The 7,877-nt window shown below is 38.1% G+C and overlaps 1 pseudogene; it reads left to right on the top strand.

Annotated features, from left to right (window-relative positions):
• Nucleotides 1-341: 341 nt before the first annotated feature.
• Nucleotides 342-939, top strand: LOC129685559 (tyrosyl-DNA phosphodiesterase 2-like; annotated as a pseudogene).
• The last annotated feature ends 6,938 nt before the right edge of the window (nucleotides 940-7,877 follow it).

Here is a 7,877-nt window from a genome sequence, read left to right as displayed (position 1 = left end):
TGAAAGGATGCATATGGATGTAAGACAATGTTTAATAGTAACTTTACGATTGTTTCTGGCAGGGTACCAGAAGGGAAGGTCTTAAAGTAGAACTGGCATGATTAGTCATTGCAATAGAGGGCATGGTTACATCCTTGCCCTAGGAACTTCATGGTGTTCTTTTTAGGACTCTATTTGTTTACTTATTTATTTTTCAGTTAAGACAAAGGAGAAGACAGACCAGTCAAGTAGACAGGAACATGAATGTAAAGAAGTAGGAGGAGGAAGGAAGGAGCCATTGAGATGGGTTAGTGGAGAGGAGCATGTGGGTAGATCAGTGTGTGGAGAGGAAAATAGCCCAGATGAAGAACATTAGTAACCAAAAAGGATATTTCACAGTGATACTGTCGAAGAAAGGAAGAGCAAAATTTAAAAGTCAAGAGAGTGTTCCTTTTCCAAATGCCAAAATGATGAGAAACCTTCTGTGTAAAAGTGAGTTCGGGTGGAAATGAATTTTGCATGGAATTATGACATACCATTTGGAGTGCACCAGAGAACATTCCACAGAAAGAATAAGTCAATTAAAAACATTTTTTTTTTTTTTTTTAGAGAGTGCAAGAGGCTCCAGATTCAGCTACTGTTATATTTGCAGGAGATACAAATTGAACAGATCAAGAAGTTATCAAATGTGGTGGTTTACCTGATAATATTTTTGATGCCTGGTAATTTTTGGGCAAACCTAAACATTGCCAGAATACATAGGATACAAGAGTAAATAATAATCTCAGGACTCCTAATGCTTATGAGCATCCTTTTGATAGAATTTTTTTTTCAGAGTCTGCAGAAGAGGGTCATCTTAAACCCCAAAGTTTAGACCTTTTCCAATTGGAAACACTGGATGGTGGTAGATTTCCTCATGATCACTGGGGTCTGCTGTGCAGCTTGAATGTGGTGTTGTGAAAAGGATCCCAAATTCAAGTACTACATGTTTGTTTGCTGTAATTCTGGATTTGTGAAGATCTCAACTTTACGGGAAAGTTAGGTTTAATAAGGAAAACTAATAAACTAGCACATTAGTAGGCAAAAATTGTTTCATTTCTCCTTCCATGCCCCTCACCCAATCCCCAGATAGGGGAGGTCCTCCTCTCCTTCTATCTGACCCTAGCTTATCAGATCTCATCAGGACTGTGCATTGTTTTTCTCTGTGGCCTGGTTAGGCTGCTCCCCCCTCAGGTGGAGGTGATCAAAGAGCCATCCACTGAGTTCTTGTCAGAGTATCTGTTCTCCTTACTAGGGAACCCACTTGGACACTGAGCTGCTATGGGCTACATCTGTGCAGGGATGCATGGTCCTTGGTTGGAGAATCAATCTCAGAAAAGACTCCTATGCCCAGATTTTTTGGTTCTGTTGCTCTTCTTGTGGAACTCCTGTCCCCTCCAGGTCTTTTTGTCTCCCCCTTCTTTCATAAGATTTCCTGCACTCTGCCCACAGTTTGGCTATGAGTCTCAGCATCTGCCTTAACACCCTGCTGGGTAGAGTCTCTCAGAGGCCCTCTGTGGTAGGCTTCTGTCCTGTTCCCTGTTTTCTCCTTCTTCTGATGTCTGTCCTATTTGCCTTTCTGAATGAGGTTTGATCATCTTACCCAGGGTCCTCCTTCTTGCTTAGCTTCTTTAGGAGGAAGGACAAGTAGGATTTGGAGGAGAAAGGGAGGGGGCTACAGCTGGATACAAAATGATAAACTGTAATTAATGAAAAATTAATTAATTTAAAAAATGGTTTCATTTTAGTTTATAGCTTTTGTCCTCAAAACTAAGAATTGGTGCTTGTAATAAATCAAAACATACTTTTAAATCAAAACAAAACAAAAGTAAAGAAGTAGAACAAAGAAGTCTTGAAAGTCAAGAAAAGATGATGTAGTGGTCAGTAATATGCCGGGCTGCCAATGAAAGTTCACTCATAGTACATAATAAACATAGCTATATTTTTATTTCCTTTACATATACATGAATATATATTTAACTGGGGCATCACATTCAGTTCTCCTTCTAGCAGAATAAAACATTAGTTAAAATAGTGTCATGTTCATGGGCAATTTATGGATCCACTATAGTATGACCTAACATTTAACTTTACTTACAATATTTCAATTCATGTAATTTTTCTTTGAATGCAAGCCATTGGTTTATTTTTTTCTTACCTGTGCAATTACACACTTGTTACAGTGCCTGTAACAAGCTACAGCACTGAAGAGCCAGGGCACTCCTTCTGTTGTTTTGGTGAAAACCAAAGTTGAGGACCCATTTAGAATTTTAGGGTTTGACCTTTGAATTTTGGAGTATCCAGAGAAAAATTGTGGAAGACCCTACCAATGAAAACCTGGCTCTGGCTATGCTGTTATCCTGGAAATAATGATATATTTAATCACCTACAGCATAGAAATTCAGCAAAGAAATGGATGAACAGAATATTAATACATTTGCCAAATGTGTAATTTTAATTAATTGATACTGCATAAAATTTGAAATTAGGGCATCAAGAAAGTCAATATTTGTCTGCTTCTACTATATCTGTAATCTCATTTCTTTCCTGAGTTTCCAACTTCCCAATCTCTCCTCTTGTTTACTACTTTTATCATGTCTCTTAAAAGTCAGTATTTAAAAAATAAACACTGAAACCAGCTAAAATGAGAAAATAGTAATTGTTTGAAATATCATCTGTCTGTAGCATTTGTGACAAATGCTATGGTGCTTTATGGTCATTAGTTTCTTTGATGATTGTTTTTACAGATTGATGTTTAACAAGGCATTACAATATCATGACTTTTACTATTCATACTTTCTGAATCTATATTCATGACTATATAAGGTTTATCAGAAATTTATAATGTAATTGTGATATGATAAAACTGTTCACAAAATTAGACATAATGTTTTCATATTAGAAAAAATTAAAATATATAGTATATATCAGAAAAAATTAAAAATTCTCTTATAATTTTTTGAGAGTTCATGAAACATTTTCTTTGTCCTACATTCTAGTGGCTGATGCTTTCTTTTTCCAGTTAAACTGAATAATTTGAAATTTACTTCATGATGCTTTCCTATTGAGCTGTGGTGACGAGCCCTTTGGGGAAGAAATGAGAGCGATAACTACAAATTCAGTGAACATTGCTGAAGACAGGTCATACATGTAGATGGACCAGAGAGTTGACTGTCAAACAATTCCCTAGGGTTTTGCTGCCAGTAGACAGAATTCTTGAGACACAAGGTCATGAAGACTGTGTTCTCCCACAGGAGCAGGTTTAACAGGAGAAAGAGCAGGAGTGTTCCTGCTAAATAAAAGGAAGACTCCACTTAGACTTGACCTCTCTGGTGTGGCTATAAAAGGTAATCCTGTGTAGGAAAGCTGTGTCCACCCCTGGGGCTTTCTGCATGACTTGGATCTGCATAACAGGAGTGGGGAATAAACCTCTTGCATGGTGCAAGTACATCATTCTCTTTGCATAGATAGATAGTTAGGTAGAAGTGAGTAACATCCTTCATTTGGGATTGCCCCCAGAAGTCCATCTAACATTGCAAATATGTGGAGCTCATAGTAATTCCCATTGAGTAAATCATTCTCTTCACAGTTCAATGTTTTCAGAAGCTATACTCATGTTTTGGTGGAGAGATTCTCTATGTTTTGTAACTTTTTAAAAACTCAGTTCCCAAAATACACGTGTTGGTGCCTGCTGTGACAAGGACAACACAATTCATTCATTTCCTTCATCTTTACACCTGATGAGAACAGACACATGACTGCTGAATTCCTCCCAACACCAAGAATGAAGAGAGTTGTCATCAGCATGATGCCTCAGTCTGACAGTGCCAGCTCACCACCGTGCCCTTGTGAGGTTCCTCTGCCTAAAAACTCTATTTTTTATTTTTATTTCCCCGTTTATTAACCATAGATTCTCTTCTAATGCAATATAATCTGAATACAGTTTCCTCTCCATCTATTCTTATCCGTTCCTCCCCACCTCCTCTTTCAGCCAGATCCACTCCATTTCTGTGTCTTATTAGAAAAGGACAGGCCTCTAAGAGGTAACAGCAAAACGTAACAGAAAATAAAATATGATATGATAAATTGATAATCATTGTATTGAAGTTGGACATGGCAAGCTACCGTAAAAATAAAAGAGCCCCAAGAGAAGACACACAAATCAGACCCATTCGTTTATACATTCATAAGTTTCATAAAAGAACTAAACTGAAAGCCATGGTATATATGCAGAGGACCTGGTGCAGACATGTGTAGACCCTTTGATTGCTGCTTCAGTCTCTATGACTTCACAAGAGATTTGCTCAGTTGTTGTAGAGGGTCTTGTTCTCCTCGTGTCCTCCATCTCCTTTGTCTCTTCACTCCTTCTGCCTCCTTTTCTCTGGAGATCCTTGAGCTCTGAGGGAAGGGACAGCATTTTTCCTTTTTAAATTTCGGCCCTATAATAACCTTGTGAGAAGACTGGGCCTTGTGATTGCAATCAAGCTATACTGATGAAATAAATGGCTTCCGTGGGTGATTTTTTTTCCCCATGGTCCTCTCACTAGCAGTGTGTAGAGGCAGGATGTCAGCACTGCAGACCTTGTACTGCATCAACCAACCTGTGGGCTCCCCGCATGTGTCTCTGCAGCAGGGAACACATCAGAAGTCCTGAGGGTCAGTGCTAGGGAGAAGTTGTGAAGAACAGTACTTGTCCTTGGTATTTGAGACAAGTCCTTGGAGTCTGCCTTTATCCATTTCCCTGCTCCGTATAACAACCACCTTTCACATCTGTGACAGTGATCTGCGGTGAATTCACCATCATGTGAACAGATATAGTCCTCCAGCAAATCAGTAATTTGTACTTTCAAGAGCAAAGAAACATGCTTGTGCCATGCAGGGACTTTACTGTTGCTTAAAAAAAAAAAAAAAAGAAAATCCCAATCATTCAATTTTAAAAATAAAGACACAGGAGCCAGATGCTGGAGTAAAAATCTGCTTGCGCAGAGAGGCAGAGAAAGCCTGTAGAGCAAAAAGAAGAGGGAAACAGATTGCCAAAAACTGGAGTTAGAGGTGGTTGTGATCTGCTTGGTGAGGGTGTTGGGAGCGAAGCTCTGATCCTCTACAGTAAGAGCAATAACTCTTAATTGATGAGGCAATTATCCAGACCATCGTTTATTGTTTTATGAACACTAGGTCATCAGGTCACAGCCTTTGTCACCCATTTTCTGAAGTTTAACTTATGTTGAGTCTCTGCCAATGAGAAGACACCACTGAAGACTTTGTGTCTGTGACTTAAACTGATAACAGCATTATTCTATGGATGCAACAGATTCTGAGAAGGCTGATAGGCACATCACATCAGTTTATCCAAGCACTAGGAAAAGCCTCCTTCCTGCAACCTAGAACCTTCCCAGTCAGCTTTTTGGCCTCCAACTACAGAATAAGGTCTGAGTCTCTTCACAAATGAGTTGGTTTGCATAAGACTTGCACAACTATTAGACTAGTGGTTACGTTTTGCCTGGACAATGTTTGTGTTAATATGCAGATTAACAGGTCCATTGGTGACACTGCAATATCCAGCATATTCCATTTTGGCATTATTAAAGCCAGCCAGCACACTGGGAGTTTCTGTGTCTGATCATGCCTCAAATCTCCATATTCTGGTAGAATTTCTTCAGCAATAGGCATTAATTTTTTTTTCATGCACCTATGTTGCTTGAAAGTACATATTAGTATATTGTTAAAAAATGGGAATTTTTGGTTTTACAAAGAATACTCTCATGGTCTATCTAGATTCTCATATAGGAATAGTTTAGCTGCTTAGTTTTATCATTTATTCAGTTCTTGGTGAATTTTTACAATCAAGTATTTGTAATATTTCTACTTTTAGGACCAGTTTTCAAGAAGGTACATTTAAAGTGCCTGTCGGTTTGAAGGCTTGGTTTGACATTTTGATGCGTGCTTATTTGGTTATATGACAAGAAAGTTCAAATGATTATGTACATGTTTAGTAACGGAGTACGCACTTTATTTGCTCTTCTCTATTATCTGGTTTTGCACCATGTTTCAGATTTTGGTTTACTCTTCATTTCCACGTGTGTGGAATGAGAACCCCATGGCCTCACTCATCAGAACAAAGCAATATGATGTAAATAATCTCCACCATTTGAAGCTTGGATAATAGCTGGGGTGATGGCTTCATTGCACTGTGGGTTCATGTATACTTTAGAAATTTGTCTGCTTTCATGCGGATTTCAATAGGATTTTGAGGATTCCCTATTGCAATTACCGTAAACCATGAGGATTATTAAATCAGTGTTCTCACGGTAGATCATCAGAAAGAATTGTCGCTTCTTTTGTTTTATGCTTCTTTTTATTTTATTGTGTGCGTGCACACGTGTGAGTGCACAGACATGTATGTACAGGCACATACCACAGACTACACATGGAAGTCAAAAGACGATTTTGGGGAGTTAATTCTCTCATGTCACTACATGGGACCCAAGGAGTTGGTTCAGGTCTTTAGGCTTGATAGCTTGCTGGGCCATGTCACTAGTTCATCTCATACTCTTGATATCCTAACAGCGCTCCAAAGGGAAATGTGCTTAATTTAACACAGTTAATCTAGGCTTCCTACATGAGAGAAAATGTAGTCTTTGTCTTCTGATTGCCTTCTCCTGCCTCCCCTTAGATTTTTTTCCCTTCCTTAGATTTTTTTTCCTAATTGCAGTTGCAATTGTGTATTTGTGTCACATATATTGTATTTGCTTTAAAAAAAAAATCTAGATTTTGCACATAACACAAACCTAAGATATTTGGCTTTAAGAGTCTTGTCTATTTACTTAATCAAGGGATCTCTAGTTCCATTTATTTATTTATTTTTTTAGAAAGGACAAGATTTCGTTCCTTTTGTGGCTGCGTGAGACTCCGTGGTGTATGAATACACACATGTGCACACACACATCATCCTTTCTTCATTCGTTGGTGTTGGTGAACATCCAGAATCATGCTGATCTTGGCTATTGAGAACAATGTGGCAGGAAGTATCAGTCTGCATTGTCTCTTTGTTGTGCGGGCTCAGTTTCCTTCTGCAGCTGGACCTCATGAGAGCTTTAAGCTTGAGAAGTGGAGAAGGTTGCACTCTGATGTCTGTAACGGCTGTAGCAGTTTTCACCCACCTCCAGTACATGAAAGCGGCTGTTTCTTTATATTCTTCTTAGTGTTGGTTGAACTTGCTGAAATTCTTTTTCAGAAATTCCTCTTCTGTGCCTGTGTCTTGAAGAGTTTTCCCTCTAGCAGTTTCAACATTCCAGGTCCACACTAATTTCTAATACTGTAACCTACTTGGGATTAATTTTTGTGCAGGAGTTTAAAGGGGTATATTTTCCTTTTTCTGATTGGATATAGATATTGCTGAGTACTGTTTGTTGATGGTCCCCTTTCCACCAAGCTATAGTTTTGGAACCTTTGTCAAAATCAGGGGAGACTCTAGCAACATGGAGTTTTTCTAGTCTTTTGATCTATTCTGGTTTATGTGTCTGTTGTATGTTAGCAGTACACTACTTTTCTTATTCTTGATTTCTAAGTTCAATAGATATCACGTAGTATATTAAGCCTAGGGTTGTTTTAGTCTTCAAAATTACTTTTGGTATTTGGCATCTTTCGTGTTTCCATATTAATTTCATAGTTTATATTACTGCTGAATATATGATTGGACTTTTGATGGGGATTGCACTAAATCTGTAGATTTTTTGATAATGTAGCCATTTTTACAGTATGAATTATACCAATCAATGGAAATGTGAGTTCTTTCTGTGTTTTGCAATTTTTTTCCTCTAGTGTTTTAAAATTTTTTTCCTCTAGTGTCACTAGGTCTT

This window comes from Psammomys obesus, unplaced genomic scaffold, assembly GCF_907164565.1.
Source record: "Psammomys obesus unplaced genomic scaffold, mPsaObe1.curated_primary_1811, whole genome shotgun sequence".
NCBI lineage: Eukaryota > Metazoa > Chordata > Mammalia > Rodentia > Muridae > Psammomys > Psammomys obesus.
Note: the sequence above shows the minus strand (reverse complement) of the source record. Positions and strands in the feature narration are given on the sequence as shown.